Here is a 15,222-nt window from a genome sequence, read left to right on the forward strand (position 1 = left end):
CCTATCCCTCTCTCTCCCGCCACTATTCCTATCCCTCTCTCTCCCGCCACTATTCCTATCCCCCTCTCTCTCCCACCCCTATCCCTCTTCTTCTTCCTCTCTCTCTCTCTCTCTCTCTCTCTCTCTCTCTCTCTCTCTCTCTCTCTCTCGAACTCCTCTCCCTCTCGCTCTTCCAACCCTCTCCCTCTCTCTCTCTCCACCATGCCTATTCATACCCCTCTCTCTCCCACCCCTATTCCTATCCTTCTCTCTCCCATCCCTATCCCTCTCCCTCTCTCTCCCACCCCTATCCCTCTCTCCCAACCCTATCACTATCCCTCTCCCTCCCACCCTACCCCTCTCCCTCTCCCCCTCTCCCTCTCCCCCCTCTCCCTCTCTCACCCGTCTTCCTCTCTCTCGCACCCCTCTCCCTCTCCTGCCCCTTTTCCTCTCCCTCTCTCTCCCACCCCTATTCTTCTCCCTCTCTCTCTCTCCACCCCTATTCTTCTCCCTCTCTATCTCCCACCCCTATTCTTCTCCCTCTCTCTCTCCCACCCCTATTCTTCTCCCTCTCTATCTCCCACCCCTATTCTTCTCCCTCTCTCTCTCCCACCCCTATTCTTCTCCCTCTCTCTCCCGCCACTATTCCTATCCATCTCTCTCCCACCCCTATTCTTCTCCCTCTCTCTCTCCCACCCCTATTCTTCTCCCTCTCTCTCTCCCACCCCTATTCTTCTCCCTCTCTCTCTCTCCCACCCCTATTCTTCTCCCTCTCTCTCTCCCACCCCTATTCTTCTCCCTCTCTCTCTCCCACCCCTATTCTTCTCCCTCTCTCTCCCGCCACTATTCCTATCCCTCTCTCTCCCGCCACTATTCCTATCCCTCTCTCTCCCGCCACTATTCCTATCCCTCTCTCTCCCGCCACTATTCCTATCCCTCTCTCTCCCGCCACTATTCCTATCCCCCTCTCTCTCCCACCCCTATCCCTCTTCTTCTTCCTCTCTCTCTCTCTCTCTCTCTCTCTCTCTCTCTCTCTCTCTCTCTCTCCACCCTCACTCTCTCTCTCTCTCTCTCTCTCTCTCTCCACCCTCACTCGCTCTCTCTCTCTCCACCCTCACTCGCTCTCTCTCTCTCTCTCCACTCTCTCTCTCTCTCTCTCTCTCTCTCTCTCTCTCTCTCTCTCTCTCTCCACCCTCACTCTCTCTCTCTCTCTCTCTCCACCCTCACTCTCTCTCTCTCTCTCTCTCACCTCACTCTCTCTCTCACCTCACTCTCACAACTCTCTCACCCCTCTCCCTCTCTCACCCCTCTCCCTATCTCACTCCTTTCCCTCTCTCCCTCTCTCATCCCTCACCCTCTCTCATCCCTCTCCCTCTCTCACCCCTCCCCTCTCCCTCTCCCTCTCTCACCCCTCTCCCACTCTCACGCCTCTCCCACTCCTCTCCCAATTATAATCCCGATCTCTCTCCCTCTCTCACTCCTCTCCCAATTATAATCCCGATCCCTCTCCCTCCCACACCTATCCCCTCACTCTTATCCTTCTCCCTCCCAACCCTACCCCTCTCCCTCTCTAACCTCTCTCCCTCTTCCCCCTCCTCTGCCTCTCTCACCCCTCTTCCTCTCTCTCTCCTGCCCCTATTCCTCTCCCTCTCTTTCCCACCCCTATTCCTTTTCACTCTCTTTCCCTCCCCTATTCCTTTTCCCTCTCTCTCCCACCACTATTCCTATCCCTCTCTCTCCCACCCCTATTCCTATCCCCCCTCTCCCTCTCTTACCCCTCTGCCTCTCTTACCCCTCTCCCTCTCTTACCCCTCTCCCTCTCTAACCCCTCTCCCTCTCCAACCCCTCTCCCCTCTCTCCCTCTCTCGCCCCTCTTCCTCTCTCTCTCACACCCCTCTCCCTCTCTCTCCTCTCTCTCTCTCTCCCCTCTCCCTCCACTATTCCTATCCCTCTCTCTCCCAGCCCTCTTGCTTTCCCTCTCTCTCCCACCCATATCCCTCTCCCTCACTCTGACACCCCTCTTCATCTCTCCCCCTACTCCCCACCGGCCCACCCCTCGTCCTCTGTTAAGGGTTCTGGTAATGACTGATGGTTTAGTTTTTAATTTAAATCGACTTCCCCAAAGTGTAACATGTACGAAGCGGATTCTCGAAATATCCACCTCCGTTTCCGTGAGGTTTTTCCATTCATGTCACTTGTTGTTGTTGTTGTTGTTTGTCTTTCGGCTGCTCCCGTTAGGGGTCGCCACAGCGGATCATCGTTATGATCCGCATTCTGATTTGGCATAGGTTTTACGCCGGATGCCCTTCCTGACGCAACCCTGGTCGCCTCTTACGACACAGGGATAAGGATTGGGTTTCGCCATGATTCCGGGCTGCCCTACACCCTCTCATAGCGCGGCCCAGCGCAGAGCTCCCGTCCTCAAGCGATCCTCCAACCCAAGCCTCCGAGTAGCCGGATTACAGGCGCACGCCACTACGCCCGGTATATTCATGTCACAAGTTGAGAAGTTTTCTTATTCTCAAAGTTTTGTTCTGAGGGATCTTTTCAGGAAAGCTTCCAACTGCAGTTCGTTTGCATTAATATTCCCAAGGATGTTTTATGATCTCTGTAAGGTTCTTCTTTATCTCATTCCCATTGCTCCAATAATTATCACTTGTTCAATTTTGGTGGTGTGTTTGTGTGTGCTTGCGTGCACTCGCACTCTAGCACATGTTTTGCGTAAAATAACACACTCTGGCATACCTTACAGTAAATCATGATTTCCCACATCAAAGTCCCCATCAACATTGATTTAACCATGAGGAGATCAATGATTTCATTCCATCAGCTGCCTGACAGTGCTCAGGCTTTGCAGTTGTTCCCTTTTTTTCTCATATTAGCCTTTTCTTCCCACATACATTTTTTTTTGTGAAGCTAATTTTTTTTTAACATTCAGAACCACAGGCCTTTAAACACTTGAAAGCTTCATTCTTCGAGTATAATAAGAGGTGATGTACCAATCTTTATTAGTTATTTTTTTAGTACGGTGATACGCTTGTCCTCCACAACAGGGAAAAATGGCCACCCCATCAAATGTGTACAAAATGATGCACTTAAAAACTACTATCGAGTAAAGTCATAATCCTTTAAAAGCCATACCTTTTATTCTCAAACGTTTTCAGAACTAACAAGAATGAAAAAGACTCCAGATGTTGTTACATTTCGAGACCAAAAGAGCAAACAAATGAGAGCACGGTCAAGTCATTTAAATTACACAGTACTCTTTGACTCATTACAGTTTTATTCAACATCTTTTTATAATCATGTGTTTTTATGTAAACATACAATATTTAGAAGGCATATATTAATTTGAAGTGTTTAATGATTTAATCCAATCAACCGTCGTCGTCAACTAAAGTGCCAACCTTAATCATCATCCAAGGACGTGTTTTCCCAAAGCATCACAAATATAGCTTTTAAGGTTTTCCGAGTGGAAGTATTTAAATCAGATATTGTTTGGCTCTTTGTGCTGAAGCCAATAATGCATTACGTTAAGAAGACATGCTGCGAGGTCTTTGAAATTGTCATATTCAAAGCTCCAGTCCACGTGAATATAATTATTTTCAGCCTCAAGTTGAAATGATTTTCAGATGTCAATTACCTTGTTTAGTTTATTTCCATGGTGAGTTTACGGGATGAACATCTATTGCTGAGACGATGATGGGAAATCAAAATCATAATATCAATGATTCGAGGTCAATTAAATGAATGGAATAATTATCAAGCGTTTTGTGTCGTTTTCCTATCTGAATGGAACAAGTCTTCCTCGTTAAAAAGCCTTGGAATCAAAATCTTGAAATGGATGAAAACTTTTGTCAAACAGCCTTGGAATCAAAACTTGAAAAAGATCAAACCTTGGTTAAAAATAAACTGTTCTCCAAGCTGTTTGTGCAAGACAAATTATGTTTTTGGTTCACTGGAATAAAAATAAGAAAATCGAGGGAAACTTTCACCCAAGCCCATCATAATTTTGTTCCAGGTTTACTTGATAAATGTTGTAAGAGATTTCTGAGAATCTAACAATTTTGCAGACAGAATAACATTCATCTTTTCTGAATTGACAAAACAAGGGCAGCTCATGCTGTCTGAGACTGTCAATATTTTCCTTTTTAGGTTGAGACTATGGCAAAAGCAATTGTCTGAGTCACAAACGTCAGTTATTCTATTCTTCCATTAAAAGTTTCAAATGCAATAAAATGTGTGGAGTTATCTTTAAAGTGCATAATTGTAGCGTTGGACGTTTCCTGATTAGAGATTGGTGTGAGGCACTGTTAATCGAGTAGTCCATAAGCTCTCAAATCCACCGTGGAGTTTTCACATTGTCATATGGTCTGGCAGGGGTTTTGAGCTGGCTCATCTGGGTTTGATTTTCGGCCATACAATGAGCTTTCAGATTGGTGATTCACAAACAGGGTGTTGCATCACAGATCGTGCCATCCCTCAGATGGACGTTAAGCTCGGTGGCCTGTTTACGAGCATTGGTTATCATCATTAACATTAATGCCAAATTCCAGCCATGACGTTCAGTCGAATATCACATCTGGTTAGCAGATTCATGATGGATTTGGGTCAAAAGCTTTGCCTTGCCAACCCCACAAGATGGGAATAATTTGGCCCATTAAAAGAGTGGAAGTTTTTGTCTGACGTGATGTGGAGGTAGAGCACTTCGTCCTATCTGTCCAGTGTGCAAGTACTTCATGGGATTCTCTCACTTCCTCTCTCTGTCAAGGCTGGAGTTCCTCAAGGCATTGTCTTAGGCCCAGTTTTGTTCTTCATCATCAATGATCTTTCTGGTTCCCTGCAAAATCCTGCCCATCTATTTTGCTGATAAGTTCACTCTCTGCTGTATAGTTTATCTTCCTTCACACAGGAAGGCAGCATCTTCCTCTCTCGATGCAAACTTTGATAGAATCACGAGTTCTTCCAACACTTGGAATATATCTTTCAACCCTGAAAAATACCGCACACCCACCTTGTCTCTCTGAAACGACTGTCTGGCAAACCCGAGCATCTAGTTCCTAAACAAACCACTTGAAGTCACTCAAACGTTTGGACCTCACCATCGGCCATGATCATTCTTGGGCAGACCACATTTCCAAAATGGTCTCCAAAGCCAGCCGCCAACTCAGCATCCTTCGTCATGCAAGGTCTTCCCTTGGCCAATCTGAAATAATTTTTTTTAATTTGTAAAATTTGTTTTTCCCTTGGAAGTTGTGGGTTACGATATGTAAATAAAGGTGAAAAAGTCTGATTTAATTCCAGGCTGTAAGGCAACAAAGGGTGAAAATTTTGAAAGAGGGTGTCGACGCTCTATAAGCACTGTACGTACACGCAGCATATAACGTGCCGCACATGTATGAAGAGAGTTTGTTTCCTGGTATGGCCCGTGCCTAATACATACCCCAGACGGTTTGATCAAAAGAAGGAAGAGAAGGGGAGGGGGAGGGTGAGATTCTTTTTTTGATCTTCCTCTTTGTTCGAGTGTTGTATATTATTCGGAATTCAGCATCTAAAAAGGCTGTGGTGAATATCCTATTGACACTCTCCCCCTCCTCACTCCCTGAATGTATAGCTCGGCCAGGATCTATAAAACACCTAATTTTATCTTTTCCTGTTAACAACAACCGTTTTTTTTAAAAAAAAATAGAAATTATACAAAGATTGAAAATCCCATCTTAATCCAAGAAGCGACGAGTCTTACAACCTAGTGGAAAGCAAAGAAATGTGGAGGTGATTACAAAACCTGGCTGTCTCGCGTTGCGTACCGGTCGGGCTAAAAGGACTATTTGTAATTACCATTTTCACCTAATTACTAATTAGCATTCTCCCTAGTTTCAGAAGAAAGGTTTGTTCAAAATTTGATGACAAAACCTGTACATGCGCACACACACACATTGAGATTTCAGTGCCCAGCAATTTTGGCTTAAAACACAGAAATCAAGAAAATGTTCTGACACCAAGATCTCAAAGTGTAGTGAAAAGGACCTGGAAGTTGAAGCGATCCGAAATTGTACCATTGACCATTGAAACAACAGGAATGATGAAGAAGAACCTCACAGAGATCTTACAAACATACTACAGTTGGAAGCCATCTGGGGCTCAATAACGATCCTCAAAAGAGATCTTGAAACAAAATTTGAGAACCAAACTTCACACCTTGGACCATGATTCGTGACCGCCCTTACTGAAATGGCTGTGGATACTTCAAGACCTGGGAGGACTCCATTCCACCTTCTGAAACTCTGCCGATGGAGATAACACACACATACACACATACACACATACACACACACAGGTGAATACTTTGGAGACCTGGGGCAGGAGCATTTAAAACCCACGCTATCTACCTGGCAAAGGTTTGCCTCCATGTATGCATGCTTGTACATGCAGTGACCTTTGCACCCCTCTGGTCTCCTCACTCCATATCTGATTCATACATGCTACAGTCCCCTCAATAGAGGGGAAGAGGTGGGGGGGGGGAGGGTAGGAGAGAGTGGGAGACAGAGAGGGATTCTGGCAGATGAGATGCCAAGTTTAACATCCATTTAGGAAGGAGAAGGTACACATATTGATTAATTGCCCTCCCTGTGAAACACCAGGATGACAGTTAAAAGCTGGGTTGGGACTTGAACCCAGGCGAGATAGCAAAGAACGAGCATGAGTATCTCTCCGTTTTCCTGCCATGATGTGGCAATTCATTACTTCATTACAACTGAAAACATTTTTTACTCGTTGTGGTCATAATTGTATTGCCTTCCTTCCTCCGGTATCAAACCATGGTATCGCCATTGATTGAAGCTTGAAGAACATTTGCCAAGTGTCTTCACCAAGTAATCCATGGAACAGTTGAAGAAACTTTAAAAAACAAAACGTTTGATTTTTATTGATATTTATCGATGCCAAAGTGATGGGTCGTATCATGGAAGATTGCACAAAAAGGGGAAATGTTGTGGAAAATAAAATTTCACATTTTCAGAGAGCCAGCCACCACCTGTTGCACCACAGAACAACATGTGGTCAATGCACGCGAGTGGCCACTGAACTTTGTTCAAGTCGATTGATATAGTATTCAGTGATGGTGCGAATATTGTATAGTGCTAACCAAGTGGCTTAAGCACTCCAACGAAATGGTTGATAAGAAACGGCTCACTTGGCATGCGAGTAGCAATCATGGAACCGCCATATTAAACATACACCTCCCGGAGACGAATTAAATGTTAAATATGTCCGAATTGGCCAAATGAACACTTTTTTTTTTAGGAGTAGAACTCCTGCTAAGTTCGATTCTGGAGCTTAAATTTTGCAATTCAGCTTAGTTTAAGAGATTTTTGAGGTTATCACATGTGCGGAAATGATATAAAGCCACGAACACTGGCATCTCTGGGCGTTTATAGACATTGCAATGCACCCAGCAATTTTGTCGCTATGATGAACAGGCATTCGATTATATGAGTAAGGAAATTGGAAAAAAAAATTATTGTAAAGAAATCGTTGCGGCCTGTTCCAAGTCAAGGTATCTTTGAGCAGGCCAAAACACCTTGCGGCTTCAAACCCCAGCGAGGTAACCCAGGAAACCCCTTAAGAGCCCAGACAGTGAGGTGGCCGAGGATCACCAGCTGAAGGATATAATTAAATAAGGCCATTGATTATCTTCAAAAGGGATGTTTTATTTAACCGAAACACCCAATTTTCACTCTTGCACTTCCTTGTAGTTCCCTTAGTATGCCTGCAAAGTTTCAGCTTTCTTGGTTTTATGATTTTGGAGTTATGGAGGAGACTCACACACACACACACACACACACACACACACACACACACACACACACACACACACACACACACACACACACACACACACACACACACACACACACACACACTTATATTTATTAGTATATATATATATATATATATATATATATATATATATATATATATATATATATATATATATACACACACAAAAAGGTGGAGCTCTGTTCCACCTTCTGAAATCCTCGTGTGGATAGAAGAACCAACAAAATACACACACACACACACACACACACACACACACACACACACACGCAATTGCAAAACCAAACCACGTCTCTCCCTGCATGACGGACAGGCTGACCAGATTGTATAGCTTAATGGTGAATATGCTCCCAACTCAGCGATCATACAAACTCAGTTTACAAATACAACAAACTAAGAAATAGGACCACTGGACTTGGAGCTTATCTGGGCCCTGACCGAATGTTGTAACCCAAAATTTGGTAAAATTATGACTGGTGGGTCTGATGAGGAAGATTTTTGAAGGAATTGATGTGACTTTTCAATAATTTTACTAAGTCCGCCATTTTGACACATTTCCGGTCATGTGATCGGCATGAGCTCTGCAATTTAACATCATGACCCTGTCCGAATGTTGTAACCTAAATTTGTTGGCATTCTGACATGTGGGTCGAGAGAAGAAGATTTTGGAAGTAATTTGTGCGACCGCCATTTTGACACACTTCCGGTCACTTGATCAGCATGGCTTCCGGAATTTAACATTGGGACCGTGTCCTACTCTTGTGACTCAAATTTGGTAGGATTCTGACTGGTGGGTCTGAAGAAGATTTTTGAAGGAATTTACTAAGTCAGCCATTTTGACTTACTTAGTCATGTGACCGGAACGAGCTTTGCAATTCCTGTTACCAGTCAGGAGAAGAATGCTGCTGCAAAATTTCAGCCAGATTGGCCCAGTGGTTTAGCCGAAGAAGTTGAAAAGAGACAGATGGACAGTGCGTGATGACATTACCTTATCTGGAATGTAAATTCTAGATAAGCTAAAAATTTAACGAATCCTCATTTTCATGCATCTACTGTATTTGAATGAATGCTAAACAACAATAAAGACAAACCACATGAGGTAATATTGTGGAAGGGGTTGGGAATTTAGGAACAATGATTCAGACCTAGCCATTTCACAAGAAATTTCCCAAAGACCTTCAATGCAAGAGGAGGCCATTCGGCCTATAAATCCTACACAATCTTGTTATGATTTATGTACCCCTCAATCTGCAAAGCTTCTCCGTACCTATGCGATTCCAGTTGAAACCTACTATACATACTTTCAGCTGCTAACTACCTTTCCAGGGAGATCATTCCATCCATGAAGTACTCTCTGAGTTTTTTTAAAACATCTCTATCACATCCCCTCGTAACCACCTCCTTTCTAATGTGTGAAGTTCTCCCTCCTTTAGCCGCCCCTCATAGCTTAGTTTAGCTTGGCCCGGACTCGATATCGTTGCTCTAGCCGTCCCCTCTCTACGGCAGTGATGCACTTCCTCAAACAATAATTCGTTTACTCGTACGCGAGGAAGCAAGAACATTTTCCATTCCAATCATATTTGCAATAGAGAACAATGTTTGCCATGGAAATACTCTTTACCTTGGGCATGCCTTTTTCTTCTTATATTTTTTGACTGTCATTTTCTTCTAAATGTATCTGCAATTCCGTCACATACTTTCATTGTGGGTGATTCACCTATTTTTGGACAATAATGTTTTTCAATTAAATTTTAAACATACTAAATTGTGATATTTATTTATTTAAGATTTAGGCTGCAAATGCTTTCGGATTGGAATACAGCGTTGATAAATTTTTTAACATGTAACATTTTGGACTATTTTTGAAATATTCAAAAAAAATATAACTGTCCATTTGTGTGCAGCACCTTGATGCAGGTAGCAGTATTTCTGGGAGTGTGCATCAAGTGCCGTCATTGTAGTGCCAGTGGAGGTCCAGGCAGGAATTTTGGAATGCTGGAATCCAAAGAAATTTGGAGGTCAGGATGCTGGCAACAACTCGCTTACATTTCTTCATTAGACATCGTGAGATCTTTAATTTCCATCAGCAATTGATGCTTGCAGATGGGTCTCCAGATTAGCGTACCATCCAACGGATGGTTGAATTCTTGATTAAACTCCCTGCCTGTGAAACACCAGTACGATAGCTTATAGTCGGGTCGAGAATCGACTCAAATGAGGGAACTCAAAAATATTGAACAATAACAACAAATGGACCCTCAATCCGTGAGCTATATTATGGGAATTATACCATATTTCGGCATTTGTTCTCTCCTGAGGAATCTTCCCCCCCCCCAAGCTTTTTGTGTACAGTGCATTTTGATTCAACAATCATGTCTATCTGTTTGATTATTACCATCATAAGTCTAAATGATCCCTGTTTGTAAAGAAAACGATGATCCTGTCAAAATTGCATGCTTTGTATCAAACGTAATTAAGCGACAGACATAATTCTGTCCTGTTTGAATGCTTTAAGAGTGCACCCTTCCCTGACTATACAACCTATAAAAATGGAATCTACAGGGGAGTTTCTGATGGAGGAGAGGGCTACAACAGCCAATTTCCATCAGCTACAGTGGAAATATATCCCTGTACTGCAATGCAGTTGAATATAATGTCACAAAAATGGCTTCTGGGAGGAAAATGATAATTTAATTTGAGTAGCTGGATATTTCTTAGTGTGTGTTCAGCATTGCTGCCTTGTCAAATCCCCACTAGCCTGCCAGAGATAATCTGCGTCATAGCCCTCATCATCACTGTGATCCTTCTGTAAATTCACTTTTGTATGTCTATCCTTTCACTCATTGTTACCCCGTGCATGCGAAGCGAAAAGCAGGGTGAAGCTATTGATTTACTTTGTCGGTCTGCCAACAGACATCAGACTAGATTAACAACAGGCATGAAGAACAAATGGAATGTGTTCAATGAGGTGGTATAAACGACGGTGCATCAACGTTGGGTAAACTTCCGAATATATATATATTTTTTTTCTACAGCCTTTGAAAACTTTATTTTATTTCAATTTAATTACATACTTGAACACTGCAGAACATAGATTGACTTATTGGCACTTTCAAAAACCTCTAGCTTTGCAGTACTTGGACAAAACATGACACCATTTTACACCATCTCAACCAATTCAATTAGCCACTCGTGCTTTCTGGCAGGGAAATAACAAAATTCAGACAAAATTGTGGCTTAAAAATATTAATCATGTTCAAAGACCCAAAGCAAGAGTTAAAACGATCCTTCCCATGTCCTTTTTCTCAACCCTGCGCAGGGAAGGTGTTCTTTGAATTCTATAGTTACCCTCGCCAGAGAGGCATTTGGGTTCGTTTGTCTGTGTTTGTTTGTTCGTTTGTCCACGCAGAATGTGAGTACGGTTTCTCTCTGCAGTCGCTTGGCGGATTGATGCAAAATTTTCACCATAGGAGCGACAACTGTATTATGTTTTATTGATAATTATGACATCATAGGTCATGTGGTGTGGCAGCCATGTTGGAAAAAGGAAAACTTTGGACCTCTGTATCTCTGAAACCGCACCAAGCAAAACAATGAAACTTGTCACATGGCAAGTACTCCACATGGAGAATAAGTGTGATTTTTTTTTGTATTACATCATAGGTGCCTTAATCATGACATCATAATTGCACACATATAACACTACAACCGATCAGTATGAAAACTTTTGAGGGTTATCTTGGGATAAATTGGTCAACAGAAAAAAAAAAAAACATTGATGACGTCATCGGTCACGTGGTTCGGCAGCCATATTTAAAATAAAAAAACTCTCTGAGACGGCTGAACAGATTGAGGATAAACTTTACAGCTATGACCACCTATCCATGAGGAACAAAACATTCCCACTTATGACGTCATAGGTCACATGTTGTTTTGAATGGAAATCACCCCAAGCAAGGCATTAAGCCACTTCTAGGTAAGGGGCTAAGAAAGAAAACGAAGAAGAGGAAAAACTGGCAAAATCTTCACCTTGTCCTGAAACAAGGAAACCTCTTCACAGGACCACTGTGCAGGAGGGGGTAACTCGGCCATAGATCACATGGTTTGGCAGCCATAGTACATTTACCCTGAAACATCTAACAATCTTCTTCTCCAGAATGGCTGGATAGATCGAGGGGGAAACTTTACACAAATGTTCTTCAAGCTTTAGGGATACCAGCGTGTACACGAATAATTGATAGGTTACATGATCTGGCAGTGATATTGGAGTTCACAAAAATCTTTTTAAAATCCTTTCTTTTCAACCATTTCATCAATCAACGTGAAACTTTAAAATTATGATCTTGTAGTGATGTGAAATATATGTTTTGAATTTCACCCGAATCGGACTCATGGTCTGGCAGCCAGAATTATTTGTTTTTTTGAAACTGGGTTTTTTTTTTTTGTTTGTTTTTTTTTGAATAAGGTTCATTTGGCTGTGCCTGGATGTGTTTGAGGGTAAATAAGTAGCAGCTGAAACCTGAATCCTATCCAGGTTCCTCTTGATGACTTCATCTTTGCTTTTTGCTTGTTCGGGTTCCTTCTGATTACTCCAATGCAGGACTTGTACCGATTTGGTCTTCTATTTGATTTGAATTGAATTGATTTTAATCCCATTCTGAATTCACTTGAATAATAATAAACATCATGGATCAGGGTCAGGTGTCCGATCAAAGCGGGACATCTTGGTACCCGGTCATCACTAACAGCAGTTATGTGGCATTATGAGTTATGTCTCTTATTAATTACGTAACACACCAGCACACAAACACCACAAAAAACACACCACACAAAACAAGTCCAGGTGAGGGTCTGCAGTCTCCGATTGCTCTTTTTATTGTTACCCTCGCCAAAGGAGAGGGCATTGCTTTTGAGTCCGTTTGTTTGTCTGTTTGGTCTCACAGAACTTTTGTGTTTTTTTCTCTGCAACTGCTTGTCAGATTGAGACAAAATTGTCATCATAGGTACGACTACTCATGTAGAATGTTTCAATGATAATTATGATGTCATGGGTCACATGGTGTAGCAGCCATGTTGGAAAAATGGCAAAACTTTGGACCTCTGTATCTCTGAAACTGCACCAAGGAAAAAATTGAAACTTTGCACACAGCAAATACTTTTCATGGGGAATAAGTGGGTTTTTTCATGTCATAGGTGCCTTCCTTATGATGTTATAATTGCACATGTAGAATGCTGCATCTGATCAGTATGAACATTTTTGAAGGTCATCTAGGGATGAAATGGTCCACACAAAAAAAATTGATGACATCATCGGTGACGTGATTCAGCAGCCATATTGTTAAAAAAAAAGAAAACCCTTCAAAATCTTCTCTGAAATGGCTGAACAAATCAAGGTGAAACTTTACACGTATGACCAATTATCCATGAGGAACAAAAGGTTCACACATATGACGTCATAGGTCACATGGTTTGGAAGCCATATCGGATTGAAGCAAAATATTAAATAATGTTTTTTTTTCTGGAACCGCTTAATCAATCAATGTGAAATTACAAAATTATTATCCAGTGGTGATGGGGAATAAATGTTTTAAATTTCAACATGATCGGATGCATGGTTCTGCAGCCAGAATTATTTAATTGTTTTGATCTGGGTTCTTTTTGATTTTTTTTTTTTTTTTAAACCTCACTTGGCTGTGCCTGGATGGATTTGAGGGTAGAGGAGTACCACCTGAAAGGTGAATCCTATCCAGATCCTCCTGATAACTTCATTTTTGCTTTTTGCTTTTTCAAGTTCCTTCTGATGGCTCCAATGCAGGACTGACTGTACCTATTTGGTCTTCCATTTGATCTGAATTGAATTAATTTTAATCCCATTCTAAGTTCAATTGAATAATAATGAAAAACGACATGGGCCAGGGTCAGGTGTCCAATCAAAGTGAGACGCCTTGGTACATGGTCACCAGTGCTAGAACTTATAAAGTGGCAGTTCTAATTATTTCTCTTATTAATTATGTAACACACCAGCACACAAACACCACACAAAACAAGTCCTGGCGAGGGTCTGCAATCTGATTGCTTTTATTTCTTGCTTTCTTCTGTTGTTATTATTCTTGTACTTCCCCAATATTTTACGGTAGAGTCACAAGTGATGTATGCTCTGTGATGTAACCAAGCCCCAGGCTTCACTCTGATTAGATAGTTTGAACGCCAGGGTGTAGCTTATTGAGGGGCATGAGTGTTTGGCTTGCTGGACCAATGAGGGTTTGTGACCTTTGGACATGATCATGAGTCCTGGACCAAAGGGTTCAAATATCTGAACCAGTTCCTGCCCATCCAATCAGGCAGAAAAGATGACACAGCTCTACGTGCTGCCAGGTACTGAGGGGAATTGTCAGTTGGCTCGACCAGTACTGGGACCTGCTGCAAACAAATAGAATCAAATTTGCTTTGGATAGTTGGTTTTGCCGAGATCGGTTGCATGGAGTTCGGAGTTTGTCTCGCCCAGGGATCCTCCCGAGTCACCAATTGATGCGATCATCCCTGTTTCATTCCTGTTCTTTCTTTCTCCCTGTCTTTCCATCCTCCCATATGTGTCTGTGTGGCTCAGCATTAGTTTTAAGTCGGTGAGTTAATTTGTGTTTGGAGATAATAATGTCTCCCCGTTCTTGTGTTCCCTTCATGATTTCCCCATCCCTTATTTAGTATTCATTAAACCTGTTTTTTATAACTGATGTGTGCTTCATTTTTGGTGTCCGAGTCGATCCTTCTGCATCATTAAATTGAATAAGCACAGCTTTGAATAAGTGCACGCTCGGCTAAATTTGGGTCAAATCATTGATGGTCAATTGAACGTTGGGTTCTTAATTTAGTTTCGGTAATCGACTCGATCTAAGGTCTCCACGCTGAGGCTGTGTTTGTTACAGTGAATGTCAGTTGAGGGAGTTTTGAATCTCCGGGTTTGGAACCTATTGCAATAATTTCCTGCCCGGTGGTAGTTGAATTTCCCTTCCTTGTACAACTGTAAATAATTCGATTGAGTTGCAAATATTTTGAAAGAGCATAACATACTGCAGTGGCAATGTACTCCAGCCTGCTGGACAGAGAGTATAAATGATTGCTTCCTCATACGTATACACAACGGGGCCATTACATGATGTGCTTTCTTTGAAACTTTGCAAAAGATGCTTTGAGAATCCATTGTGGAGGAATGGCCACTCTTCACTTCTCAAAGCACCGTTACATGACTTTAGCCTTGCATGGGCCACAGTTTGAGTTTATGACAATGCTCCAATAAGTTCAGAAGTAGAAGGCCAGATAATTCAGGTTTTTGTGTAGTGCACTGAAAACTTGTGTATTCCTCATATAAGCTGTAAAAACTGTGTGTGCATGCATGTGTGTGCCATT

At 42.3% G+C, this 15,222-nt stretch overlaps 1 pseudogene; it reads right to left on the bottom strand.

The window, feature by feature from the left end:
- Positions 1-2,324: 2,324 nt before the first annotated feature.
- On the bottom strand, positions 2,325-2,465 carry LOC147029393 (signal recognition particle RNA; annotated as a pseudogene).
- Between the last annotated feature and the right edge of the window lie 12,757 nt (positions 2,466-15,222).

This window comes from Eptatretus burgeri, chromosome 3 (assembly GCF_056783735.1).
Source record: "Eptatretus burgeri isolate ZD-2024b chromosome 3, Ebu_testis_v1, whole genome shotgun sequence".
Taxonomy (NCBI): Eukaryota; Metazoa; Chordata; class Myxini; order Myxiniformes; family Myxinidae; genus Eptatretus; species Eptatretus burgeri.